This window comes from Tympanuchus pallidicinctus, unplaced genomic scaffold (assembly GCF_026119805.1).
Source record: "Tympanuchus pallidicinctus isolate F22 unplaced genomic scaffold, pur_lepc_1.0 scaffold3, whole genome shotgun sequence".
In the NCBI taxonomy this organism is placed as follows: Eukaryota; Metazoa; Chordata; class Aves; order Galliformes; family Phasianidae; genus Tympanuchus; species Tympanuchus pallidicinctus.
In genome coordinates, this window is record NW_026294747.1 from 43,654,154 (window position 1) to 43,668,482 (window position 14,329).

The 14,329-nt window shown below is 42.8% G+C and overlaps 1 protein-coding gene across 1 annotated transcript in view; it reads right to left on the reverse strand.

Annotated features, from left to right (window-relative positions):
- TC2N (tandem C2 domains, nuclear) overlaps positions 1 to 4,191 on the reverse strand; it is a 39,217-nt gene extending 35,026 nt beyond the window's left edge. The window contains exons 1-2 of the mRNA XM_052694043.1: positions 3,660 to 4,191; positions 2,832 to 3,061 (exon numbers count right to left, since the gene is read on the reverse strand). The gene's annotated coding sequence lies outside the window, so the exon portion shown is untranslated. The remainder of the gene's footprint in view (positions 1 to 2,831; positions 3,062 to 3,659) is intronic.
- Positions 4,192 to 14,329: the final 10,138 nt, after the last annotated feature.

A 14,329-nucleotide genomic window follows, 5' to 3' on the forward strand; every position in this document is an offset into this window, starting at 1 on the left:
CACTGGAGTCAAACCTCCCTCCACCAGGTAGGGAGTGAGGCATTTGCTCCCCCAGGTTCCAGCACACCATACGAGCTCACATCTAAGTTTCAGGCTCCCAAGCTGAGGTGCTAAAATAGTTTAAGCACCTAACAGGTTTCAAGGCCACTTGGGTACGCTCTTTCTGAATTGCTTTCTTAGGCTTTGAACCTCTCTAGATCTTGCTCTGAGGCCGAAACCCAAAGCTCACTGCCATGACTACAAGAACTCCTCACGCATCAGAGATGTTATTTTAGGGCCAAAAAATATGTCCCTTTTAGTTTAAGTGGCTATTAGGTAACTGAGAAACAAAGCTTCGAAACAGAATCACCAGGGTACAATTAAGAGGAAAGATAAGCATCAGATTTCTGACATAGTTTTTTTTGGCGTGGAATTAATGTAAACTTCAGCTGTGGTGACAGGCAAGCAAACATTCACTCATACTAAGCTTCAGAGAAGTGTCCTTGCTAATTCTGCATGGCTTGATGTATTAAAGTGATTAAGGGATATGATGCAATACAGATGAGTTGAAATCAAATCCAAGATTCGAACCTCTTCCCAGATGAGGCTCTTTAGTTTAAGTCTGAAGATTTATCCCGTCTGCCAAAAGGGATCAATAGAATTCTTTCTCCACACAGAGACTTTTTCAGAAAGCCAAATTGTATTCCTAACCAGAATGACAACACAGCTTAGCCTAAACTCAGCTTTCCCTACCTAAAGTCAAGGCTCACTTTGCCTTTCATTTCAAAGATGAGATCCTAAGCTCTCTGCTGACAAATATTGGGTGTTGTCCTAGACTGGAAAGAGAACATTTACTAGATTTAAGGTATCTCAGGAGAGCCAATTCAGAGTAAACAAAGTAGTTATTTTACAAAATTAAAAAAATAAAAAAGAACTTGAACAAGGGAACAGTGGGTTTGGATAAGCACCACACAGAATGCACTACCACACATGGGGAGAGCAAAGGGGCTGTTGGCTGCTACTGAGAGGGGCAGTTCAGCTCTTCTGTGCCAAAACCATTCACGCTGTATCCAGTAAATACACAGCTGCTTGAAGAGTTGGCCCAGTTAACTGATTAGATGGAAACATAAACCACCAGAATAAACAAAATATGCTTAAAAATATAGAAAAAAAAATGTTTTCCAATAGTTGGTTGCACAAGAGTGGAGTGAGAATGCACCATTGGGAAAACAGGCAGCCAGAGCAGGACAGCACTCTCCAAAGCCAACCCACTACTCTGTGGTAAAGTAAATCTGAAACTTAAACACCTATGAGTAAAACGAACTCAGGCTAAGTGAAAATGAAAATCAGCTGGTAGAAAAGAGAAGTACTGGAACAAACAAGTGAGGTTACTGAACCGCATGAGTAGGAGAAAGAAGAGGAGACCAGAGTCAGAGCTTTTCATCAACATAATTAATTAATAGCTTATGCACACATGACTGACTGAGCAATTCCATCAACACTCATTCTTTCCATTGCATAGGAAGACAGAGGATTCATCACCTGCGGATCCATCACCTAAATTAAGTGCAGGAAAGGACAGGGGAACTAATGGGACTTCTGTGGGTTCCAACATCCCCTTTTGGACGTAGGGTTTTCAGTAGGTGTATCTTCTACACATATTTTGAAGAATCAAGGGACACTTTAATAAAAAATGCATTTTTCTTGAAATTCAATATTGCTCAACCGTATGTATTTCACAAAAAATTTTAATATTCAACATACAAATAGAAAGGGGACTAGAAATCAAACTTCCCCACTCTTGGATTCGTGCCCTAACCACATAATTATAGGATCACAGCTCACCTAATTCTGCACTGAAAACAAGGCAGAACTGTTTCATAAGTGAGGAGTTCTAGATCACCAACCCAGAGCAAGACACAAGTTTACAGTCAAGCACTCTTGAGAAATGAAAGATGCAAATTCAGAACTTGGCTCTTCATGTCCAATAACAGTTATAGATAAAACCTAAGGAATAAGAAGCAAGAAGGAAGAAAGGAGGAAAAAAAAAAAAAAAAAAAAAAAAAGAGATGGTGGGATACTCCCCTACAAGGATTTAGGTATTTTAAGTGGGTCCTGATTATCTAAATGTAATCTGAAAATACTTGTTCTCTATGAGAACAATGTGTCAAGGAATGCCTCACTCACTAGTGGATGCCAGGACAGCTTAGGCACCTAACTAATCAATGCTAACAAAACTCAAGCCACAGCAAGAAGCAGACCTCAAAGCATTCAGCAAATGTTACTGAGAAAAACCTGAGCCTATACAGATCAGGGGGCAAGAGTATGAACTGCATATGTCCCTCTGTAGCCCCATAGAGCAGCTGTCCACAGGATCATTAGATGCCCAGGTGCTTCACAGGTTTGTCCCAGCATACTGCTGTTGAGATCTTGTCTCCTTTCTACACAGTCACAACTGTACTGTCTGGAAGTGTGAACTGAAGGAATGACCACAATATCTACCTTTCCATTCTTATCTAGAGAAATGCATCACATGTAACACTGGGCACTCTTCCACACTGAAGGAAAGTTACAAGACCAGTTTGCTGCAATAGGATTTCCATTTAAGCTTTGGCTAACCTGTGACTGATTACTTGAAGCATACCTGCAGAAGGTGATCCAGGTAGTTATTTCTGGCCTGGTATAACAACATTTAGATATTAATTTGCAAAGAATATTTTGATCGCACAAAGATATTTACTTATAGCAATACCAGTCTGAGACTGTTTTAAGTATAATCTAATATTGGACCTAATTTATATGAAAATTTAAATTCTGTAATAGTTAAATAAGATTACTGTTTTTCTACCTACCTCCATTTCTCAAGATCTACCACTTGTCAGAAGACACAGTTCCAAGCCTAATCTTGGAAGGAGGCTGCCAAGTTAATGCTCATGAAGTCTTAAAGCAGCCAACTCCAGACACTTAGAGGTCTTCCCTTCCAAGCCCCTCTGGCAGGATGGGGAGATGGCAAGGCAATGTAGGTGAGCAGCATCACCTGCATACAAAATGCCCAATAGCACTGCCTTTGGCAACTGATGTTCTGCAAGCATGAACCGTGAAACAACACATGGATCAATATTCTTTAAGGAACAGAGCATATTGGTTTTAAAAACACACTCTCCCATTCAACATAACTATTGGTATGCACCGGGTTTACAAAAACTACCACTAGAGTGGTTTTGTGTCCTAGGAGTTACATGCATGGTGAGAAAATCATAACTTACAAATTGCAAAATCATCACCATATATTCACACTGTAACTTCCCAAGCAACCGCACACAAAACAGTTATGTTATATGCGACCACGCGAGTTGGGGTCACCTCAGCAGGACAGCCTGACCAACACCAAGCTTTGCCCCCGTTCATTCTTACGCACAGCCTAAGCTGTGCCACGAACTACAGAGGATGCCCGCAGTTCTCCCGGAAGCCTAAAGCCCGACCTCACGTTTCAGACAAGCAAATCAGTCTCACTACCTGCGCATCGATCCATCCACGACCGGGCAGGGATACGCCGCGGGCCTCCGGGGCTTCCCACGTCCGCAGCCGTCCCTCCCGCTCCGCTCCGCTCCGCTCCGCTCCTCCGCCCGCGCTCACCTCCCGGCCCCGCCGCCAAGCTCCGCTCTGCCACCCGCGCTCACCTGCCGCCACCGTGCGCCGCCTCCTCGCAGCCCGGCCCGCAGGGGCGGCCCCTCTGCTCGGTACCTGTGAGGGGGACGCCGGCTGCGTCCTGACTGCCGCCCAGGTGTGAGGCGCGGTGCTTAGTCACCAATCCCTATCGCGGAGAGGGGATTTCCTTGCTGGCTGCTTCCCCGCCTCGGCGAGACTACGCGCGAGGATAGAGTTATCCTCAAGCAGCTGCCAGGGGCTTTTCTCTGTCGCTCGCTGGGCTGTTGCGCTGGCAAAGTCAGTGCTAAAGCTGTCCCATGCTTTGCTAAAGCAGGACTGGGACTGTCTCTTAGAGAGGAATGCAAAGCTTTAATTTGCACACCTTTCTAGCAAGTAGCATTTCTAGCTGAGATGCTAGTCCCTGTCAGGTGAGACCTTGCACAGGTATGTGAAAGCCCCTGCCACAGCCTGAGCTATTTGTCGGCTCATTTAGCGACCATACATGGTGGTGCGGCTCAGAAACCTGCAGGAAGCAAAGGCTCTAGGAGGCTCCAGGTGGCTGTGTGTGGCCTCTGTGCTCCGATTCAGGCAGATGTAAGCAGGAACTGGGGCTGTGTTAGTGGGAAAAAGGAGGAGTGTTTCCTCCAGGAAGTTCTGTGTACTTTCTGGGTGCTTTCCAACTTCAGGTACATGAGCGAGGTTTTGCATGCCCATCCTGCTGCTCTTGAGCCACAGTCTTTCAGAGATCCCTCATCCACTGAGCGCAGTTTTCCTATGATTATTATTATCTTTTAAGTTAATAGCAGCATGGATGCTAACTATGCGAACTATGAGTTTTGTCATCTTGCACCATAACACAGCTACTTCAGAGTCACTGTGAGGAGAGAGCCTTTGCCAAAAGTGCACACAAAGTATCTGAGCTAACAAAGAGCCTCTGTGAATCCCTGCACAGTGTGGGATATCACAGAGCAAAGAGGTTTTGATTCCTGCTAAGGGAGCTGATGAGATTATGTGTGGTCACTCCTTTCAAGCAATACAAGTAACTGGTAAGCCTCCAAAATTATCTTTTCGGTATGCATTAAGCACACATCTCAAGGCATCTCACTTACATGAATGAGTTATGTGAACTATAATGAAAGCTATCTTTCACTGTTCATAAAAGCATGTTGTTTAACTACTGATATGGTCTCTGCATGCACTTACCTCTATCAGGTTACCATATTAGAGCTGAAGGGCTATTCAGGCTCTGCAGTGATTTGCAGACCTGCCTGCGTGGCTCTCCAGCTGCTGGAGCCGGCAGCTGCCAGGAATGCAGGCTCACGTCGCTGGTGTAGGAAGGGACATAAAAACCATATTTCTAATGAGGAAGTTATAGGGGAAAAATACAGTTTGCCAGACTATATTCCTCCTTCCTCAAGGCACAGGAAAGGACATTCTCTGTGACTTGAGGGGCCTCTTCTCACATTCCTGGATGTCTAAGGACACACCTTCCATTCTTCTTTAAGCAGCCTGAAAATTGGACAGTTTGTTTCAATAAATACAAAATTCAGCTGCACATGGCAAGGGACGTGGTTGACCTGATTTTGAGTGGAGGGAAAGAACATTTGTGTGGAGGCAGAGAACATAATTGTGGTATATATTTTTTAGCTGCAGAAGTAGATGAACCTTCCTCTCCCTTAAAGATTTTTGTCCCAGTGAAATCAAGCATGAAGATAAGCAGTGAAACCTATTTACTTCTGTTTTTTGCTGCCTAAGCCTATCTGCCAGCTGCAGATATATTCCTCCCTCCTGCCTGCCTCTTGCCAGCATTCAGTGCCCCATGTGCTGCTTAAGCAGCTGCTAATCTTTCTGTAACTAAAGCTCACTTGAGAGACCTGATTCCCTTGCCTTAAGCTCTCAGCCCCTCTCTCCTCATTTCTGTCCCATGACCGTGTACAGCCACTCAACCCTCCTATCTCTTGGAGCTGCACAGCTGCTCTGCGCCTCCCACTGCCTCAACCAGGGCACCCTGGTGCTAAGACTGAGCAAATAAACTAGGCTGGTCAGGGCCAAACCACAGCACCAAGCTCCACAAGTGCTGAGATACTTGAGCAGCACCGTGCAGAGCCAGCAGAGGAAAATTTATTAGTCTGGGCTACACTTTGCCTAACACATCCCCCAGCGAGGCCTGTCTCATCTGTTTTCAACCTCTGCACAGCACACTACTCAATTGTTACCGAATCTGTTTATGCTATTGAATTACAACTTCCCGGTGTTTTTCTCTGTGAAAACGGAGTAGCCAGAGGAGAAGACTACAGAAAGGAGCTACAAGCAGGAGAGAGCTTTATCCTCTTTGGCCTCAACCATTTAGGAAGTAGGCGTGAAACAGTAAAAAGCCCTTGTGTAAATACTGACACAAGTGCTCTTGAATACTTCTTCATGTCTGTAAAAGCTTTCAAGCAGACTCTGACGCTCTTTCTTCACTTTGCGCAAACACACCAGTGAATGAGTTTGTGAGCAGGAATGCTCACAGATGTTTCAAGCCTGAGCTCTCCCCAGCGATCCTTTGCATCAGAAATCCAACCCCACCACTTGTTCACAGTTCATGAATCATGCCAACTTTGATTTGCAGTATCAAGCAGTTCAGAGGCTGAATCATGTTTGCACAGAGCACATCAGAACCTTTCAAGCAAAAAAGTACATGTGTGTGGAAAACATCATTGGTTGATAGTTCTTGCCTTGTTTGAAACATATCAAATGCAATTAAGCAGCTGAGGAGAGTCCTTTAGATGTAGTAAGCATTTAACACCACTGTGTCTGAAATATTTTGATTTCAGAAATTGACATGACGTGATATATTCTGCAATAGCCAAGCAATGAGCTCAGCTGTCCGGACATAAAAGCAGGCTGTTATCAGGACAAGGCCAGCACACAGCATACGGTGTCTCACAGCCAAAATCCCAGTGCAACCACTAAATAAAAGTTTTGTATGCAGAGGCTTTTTGTGAGAAAAAAAGGTTTCTCCAACTCAGATTTCAGTGAAATGTCAGAGTTCTTTTCAGCTGAAGTCTATAAGCTGTTAACACACCTTTGTTATAAACAACTTCTGTAGCCAGAGGCTTTTACTATCATGGAAGTTTTTGCAGCAGTAATCTTTATCCCCTGAGGTTTTGCTGGGAGAAACATTAAAATGTAGTCCTCATCATCTCTGTCATACTCTCAGCTGGAGACTGGCTTTTTTCATTCCTATTACAACCTCTGAGTTTAACAGACACCTTCCTTCCTCTACAACATATGCTGGGTGGGGTCTACACACTTTGTTATAGAAAGCTGTTATCATTTAATTCAGTCTGTGTCTATAATGCTTTCTTCTTCTTTTTTTCTTTTTCCTAATGTCTCTTTAATGTCATGCTTTCTTGACATAACCTGCTGGAACTCTGTCTACCACCTGAAACTGCAGCCAGTTGTCTCCTCCGATAGTGCTGTAGAAGAACAGATTTATTGTACCACGTCTAGCATCTTTTGAAAGTGCAGCTAGGATGTCTAGAGAAAAAATTACAGGCAAATACTTCGTTGACCAAATTAAACTCTCTCTCATTTAGATCAGATGTACTGCAAATTTGAAAAGAGATTTGCTGGCCTGTTGTGTACTATAAGGCAGCTTTTCCTTGTGCACATCATTAATATGTCGTGAGAATAACTCCATGGTGGACTCATCCTTCATCAGCCAGAACACTTTGGATCTGTCTCTCCACAGACAGTGAGACACACAGGGGTTTAGCTGTGACATCTGCATAGGCTGCAACAATTTCTTCTCAGCTACTTGTCAATCTCTGATGTTATTAATGGCTGCCAGCCCCAGACCAGCACAAGGTAAGGTGAGGATCCCAGTAACCAGTGAGGGAAAGGGTGCCGTCCTGACCCTGAGCTAGAGTTTTCCTACCATGAGCTATAGCACACAGCAACAAGCAGGACCACATAAATGCAGAAGGGAAAGATTCGTCTTCCTCCTTGGGAGAAATTCCTTGCTGCTGCTACTGTCTAGGAATCCGAGATGGTTAACCCAACAAACTTAGGAGACATTATAAACCATAACGTACAGCCGACAATAGAATGAGCGGAGCTAAGGCTCTTGTTTTTTTAATTGCATTCTTTTCTTGCCCTGGCTTCATTAAGAGCCAGCTGCTCTTAGTTCAGGCACTAGTCTCACGTGTTTGTGCGAACACTGTCACATCTGCTGAAAAAGATTGTGGAAATACATTATCAACATATTAGCCTTCAGATAACTCGTAGAGCACTCATATCTGAATGTTGTAGGCAGACAGTACAACCTCAGCTTTAAATTAGTGTGTTATATGCAAATGACCCTTAACATTTCAAATCTGCTATTTGAATCCAAGAAATTCCAATAGTTTCCTAGCTGATTTGGTGATTTAAGCTGATACATTTAGAATTTGTTTAGATCTATACAGCCTGCTGTTTGAAATTTGAAATACTGGATAAAGGATAAAAGAAAAAAAGGAAGAACCTGATCAGCAGCCAATTTCAGGAAAGATTTGAAATCTGAGATATCTCTGACTTCCTGTCTACCTCTCAGCAGTTGGACTTGGCTCAGCGGCAGGGTTTCAAGTTGTTCCCCAAACCTCATTGTTAGGAGACAAAAACAAAACAGGAAAGACCAGTTTCAGGAAGGGCTGTCGTATCTCTGAAAAAGGCCCTGTGGGGCACCTGACTCCGAAACACGCTTATTTATTATAAATTATTTCCATGGCGTCACATTAACAAACAGAAAAGGTCACGAACTCCTGTAATTGAAGCAAATGTATTTGACATCTGGGTTCTGGCAGAGGTTTCTCCTGTGGGATAGATTGTTTGTGCAGAGCTTTATTGAAGAATAATATTAAGAATGAATTACGAAATATTAGTGTAACCTAGTAAGAAATTATTGTATTTTACAAGCCAGAGACTTAATAGATCTCACAGAACTATTTTCGCTCCTTGGATTCAAAGACACGTCAAGGAGCAATAGCTGTGACCAGCTAGAAGAGAAAACCTGTGGTTTTTCAGCGCTGCACTTGGAAATGAGTTGGAAGAAAAGGTCCAGGCACAGGCAAAAGAACCTAACTGCACGTACGTATTTTCGCTATGTGCCTGCTCTGAGGGAAGGCAGAGGGAGCTGGCAGGGAGCCAGGGCCTGAGGGAAGCCAGGCTGCCCCAAGCCACCCCAGCTCCTCTGTGGGGACAAGACAGCACAATACTATGGGCAGCTGGAGGCAGTCACTCCTAAGTCTATCTATCTCCCTCAATCTTCTCTGGCCTAAGTCAGTGAAACCTTAGAAGGGCAGCCAATTTGTGTTTCCAATACAAATATTGATGGAAGGCTGTTTGTGAGTCCCCTTCACCCCAGGAGGTGCTCTCCCATGAGGCTGGGAGGATGCCAATTCCTGGCATTTGGGGTGCCGCCCCACACTCCATTCCAGTCCTCCTTGCTTATCACACTGCTCAAAACCTACTGTTTAAAAATGGAAAAGGGGACCAGAGGCAGCTCACTAGGTACTCCTAGTCTCCTCCAGGCCTGGCTTCTAGCCAGCCCAAGCAAACAGCAGAACAGTGGCAGGAGATGGCTAAGTACCGCCAGCCAGTTTCCTCCTCACACTCTTCTGGGACCTCAAGACCAGGTGCCACTGTCCTACCCTGTGTTTTTCCACCATCATCTCTCTGGGGTCTGCTCAAAGCTGACCTCTCTCCCAAAAATGGGCATAGGCCTGCCGGAGGCCAAGCAGATGTTCCTCTCCCTGGGATGTTGGGGCCATCCATGTCATCTGCATGCTGGAGCAGAGGCAGCCCGCAGAAGGTCCTTCCTGAAAGACACCATTAAACAACTTGAGAAATGTGTTGTTGTTTGTTTTTTTTTGTTTGTTTGTTTGTTTTTTTCCCCAGGTGAAAACAAATTTCATTTCCCTCTTTTAAAGGGGCTGGATGCAAAAAGCCATCCAGGAAATCACACCACTTTAAAGCCTGCCAGCACCATAGGAATGAGGGAGCCTGAGGGGATGTCGATATAGGCTAGAAACAGGTCATCAGCGGAAACTGGAAGGCTACTCCTCCAGCATGTGGAAGCACACACTGACCTTCTAGCTAGAGCTTTGGCCTCATCTATCAGGGAGAGGCAAGGACATAAAAACAGGACAGTCTGGCTCAAAACCACTTAGGCACTAACACAAGCAGAAACAGAGGTTACCAGCACATTTTAGTCTACTTTTAACACTTTAACCCAGCTGCAGGGAATTTGGCCACGTTCCCAGGTAGGCACACCGGTATGCAGCATTTTTAAGATACATGAAATAAGGCAAAGCCAACCTACTGCCTGCTTTTCTCGCTTTCACCTTGCAGGTCCTTGTGCAACACTGGCTAGTCTTCACTCAGCAACTCCAAGTCATGGAGAAGAAGACATGCTGTAGTTAAAACTCTCACCCACATCACCACAGATTTTAGGGCAAGAATAAAAATACACTCTCAATCTGAGGAAGAGGATTCCGTGTATTTAATTTGTTTGGTTCTAGGCATAGATGTCCAGTGAGATAAGAACATGCAACGACTGCTGCATTGAGCAAACTGAGATGGGCTGTACCTTCTTGGTACAACCTGTTCTTACATATGAGCTAAATGCCACAAGTGTCATGACCCTTTGTTTTAACTGAAAGTGAAATAGCTGCAAACTGCAGGACATCAATTCTCCACAGTACTTCCCTGGCACATTATTTTTGAGAATCCCGAGTCAGCAGTAATAACAGTAGGCACAGTTATATCTTTGCAGGACAAAGTAGCTGTGCCTGTTATTTATCTTTGCTCCCTAAGCCAAAAAAGCACATGCACGTACAATTAAGATCTTCCATGGTGAGCAAATATCCACTTGCCTGAAGTATTTTCAGCTGTTGCTATTGCTTTAACTTTTAGCTCCATAAGAACTAGATCATATGGTAGCGAGGAATTCAAGGGTGAAAGGTTAATCATTTCACTGTAATTCAGGGATTAACTTCCCATTAAAAACACGTGCATTTGTATCCAAGTGACATAATGAAAAATGTGGTGGGATGTGTAAGGTACACTCATTCAAGCTAGCAGGGATTTATTGAACTAGTTCCTCAAGAACTTAGAAAACCTAACCAAACATTTCTCAAGATCGAGAGCCCAGGAAAGTAAAAATAAATATACTAAAGGGAAAAAAAAAAACCAGGACATGTAATGGCACAAAAGTACTGTTAAAAATCGGTATATTGGGGACATTTGAGACAGTCCTTAGGAATAGTGGTCCAGACTATGGTGGTGTTGTGTAGTGCTGTGAATGAGCTGTGGTTTACAAATGCTGTCCTAATTTGTTTCTGGTGCAAGAAAACCACCTCTATGAGATGCAGAGCTACTAATTCTGGTTCATTTTCATAGCCACAAAGGATTTGTTTTTTCTGTCACCAATGTGGCTGTGTTCTGGTTGATATGGAGAGCTATTTAACAGTGTTCAGCAGCAACTTCAGGCCTAAGGAGTAGCAAGTACCACCAAAAATAGGAAGAAGAAAGTAGGGGTTCTGATGTACACACAAAAGACTGCAGCACTGCTCCAGCAAATAGGTTCATATCTAACCCTACTGGAAATGCAGCAGGAGTTTAAATTCCTGCAGGATATCAGTTGTACAGTCCAGCCAAACTCCTCTCTGGTGACTTGGCTGAACAGCACCGACAGAGAAAGCGCAGCCTCCTTCTCATGTGCACACTTTCAAGTCATCTCTAAAGATAACATTGGCTTGCTTACCCACCCACCTCTCATTTGCACCACAGTAGAAACTTTTGCTGAATGAAAACATCCTTGGCTTTGTGGATAGTCTAGGAGCAGATTATTTTTGTATTATGAAAAGGTCTAATAAAGTAGAAGGATTGACACCACTCCATTCCACAGGAAACTCTACCTTAGTCAACCATGACAGTATATATAGTAAGAGTAACCTGAAAAACAGACTTGAAATAGCTAGAGAGAGAAGGATGCAGAAGCTCAAATCTGGAGACTCAAATGAGATCACTAGAGCTGAATACCAACAGCTGAAACTGGGTAACTTGGTTTTGCAGTGTTCCTTTTCTATCAAAGTGTGTAGAAGACCTGCCAGTTTCATAGCATGACTGGTCAACCCACTTCTACCAAGGCACACCAAAGAGGACTGAAGATCCAGAAATCCAGAAATCCTTGGTCAGGGATCACAGACCTACTTTCTCATTTTACTTGAACTACTCTAGAGTTTTGGTTGCTCTTTAGCAGAAATTCTTCAACCCAGAGTTCCTGCACTCAGCTGCTCTTCTTTTGCTTTGCATGTAAGCTTTCTTCTCAACAGATTTTTTATTAATATGTTTGCAGTACAATTGAGGTTAACCTCAAGTGTCCTTGTGTAACTGTAAATGAGCCTCAGCTGTTCATTTGAGTTCAAAATATCTAAAAAGATCTTTATCAGCTTTCTGTGTGGCTTGTAAATCATCCCAGGTTCTGTGAATATCATGTTACCTACCTCATCTCTGCAGTCAGCTGTGTGATGGGAATGAGAGAGATCAACTGTGTGACGTAAATTCTTTCACTTCCCACATAGCAAACCTGGTTCAGGCTGCCCTTGCAATTTGATGAAAAAGAACATTTGATTGAAATACCAACCAACAAACACCAAATGTCCATTATGCATGGACCATTGAGTATTGTGTGGGTGGAAAAAAATTTCTTGTACTAAAATCACAAGCTATGTACTGCAGGTGGGAATGAGAATTAGCTACTCGTTAATAATTTATGAATAAGGAAACTAGTTCAGTCCAAATTGCCTTATATTAATGCTGCTTGTTAAGGAGACCAGCTTATTCTGCAGAGCTCAGTGAAATTCTGCCCAAAGGCAGATCCCTGCCTTCCAGTCAGCTGGATTGTGCCTCCAGAACCCAGGGCAACCAGGAAGAGAGGTTGGCATTTTGTTGAGCTGGGTGGAGAGCTCATCTCCTGGAATTCTCCAGGAACACCTCCAGGGCTGCAGTGCACAGCCTTGACATGGCCTCTAAACGTGCTAGATAAGGCATGGCTGGCTAGTGCCTGGGGAGCCTGCCAAGGGAGCCCCCCTGCTCCAGTGTGCAGTTCCAAGGGAAGAATACAGTGCCTAGGACACCTCAAGCTCCATGTACAAATAGAGTAGACTTAAAGCAAAATCTATCTGATGTTGAGCCTTATCATGAATAAGCCCAATGGGAAATGAAGACTAAAGACATGCGTGTACCTCCAGGTATGGGCAAGATTACAACATTAAATATTTGAAAGAAATTTAATGTTTTACAAATTAATTGTGTTCTGCATTAAAGTTTTCTCTGCAAGTATGTAATTATGCTATGCTAAATAAAACATAAAACTATGCTGTGTAATATTATAGCATTTATGACCAATAGATTTAATAATATAATTGATCCTTATTCAACTTGCTTTGCGGAGGCATACGTGATCCTGGCAAGAATGCTTTCAATGATAATAAACAATTAACTTCAAACCAGAAAAGGAACAAAATAAACTAGAATTCAATTATAATTTTTTTGTTAGCAATTTAAAAAAAAATTATTTTAAAAGCTTTATCATAATCTTTACTGGTATATTCAATACAAATTGTTCACAAGTTGTAAAACAATACAAGATTTAAAGTTCATTTTCTGCTGCAAGTGAAGCAATGACTGTTGGTTAAAGTGGCAAGATGGGGGACAAAGAAATCATTCATTTTAAATTACAGCATTCCTCTTTTGAAAATAACTATGATTACAAAGTATAACATGTTTATTAATCTCAACAGACTGCAAATAGGGGTGAGGGAAATGATTATTTAAGCAGGAGTTCTGTGAAACATTCATCAAGATGGGTAGTGAATCCTTCTCCCTGCACATGTACCTGTTGTGGAAGAAACTGGTAGTATAAGGTGATGCTTTATGTTCTTTATGTTATGCTACGCTACACTTTCTGTCTTTCAAAGGCCTGAGTGAAGCTAAAATGCTTCACATACACCAGAAGAGAGACTTGTCTCAGAGACTCTGAACACTGAGACCATTCCTTAGTACTTCTACATAGTCTAAGTTCATCCTTCCCTTGCCTCTGGTCATGACTACTGCTTCCATCCATCCATCAACCTGTCATTTAGTCTGCACAGTAGTAGGCTGATCTATACTTAATCCTGCTAGAATGGTAGAAGACAAGGATTCCAGATTTCAAGTAGTTAACCCTTTCTTTTTCAAACTTCACATAGAATGTCTCCATTCTAGAACTGCTTATAGACTATTTCAGCCCTTACCTGTCTAACTAGAATCTCCTTTTCAGTATTTTGAGTCTCTGACTTATTATTTTTGTCCACAGCAATGATATGATAATCAAAACAGTGAAGAACAATTAAAATCGAAGCTCTTTTTTATTGACTTTCTAGTTGAGTTGCAATTTTATCACTCAATAATTCTCTTATTTAAATAAAAAACAAAACTATGGGAATGAGTGCTGTAACACACAGAATAAGAGTGGGCAATTCCAAGAGAGCCCAACCCGGAGGAATGCCAGGAGGATGCCCTAGAGCCTGTTGCAAGTAGAGTGCATGTTATAGGCAAGAGCTTGGGAATATAATTTAAAAATTTTCATACACGCATAAACACAATGAAAAATCATATATACATTTGCAATGAGATG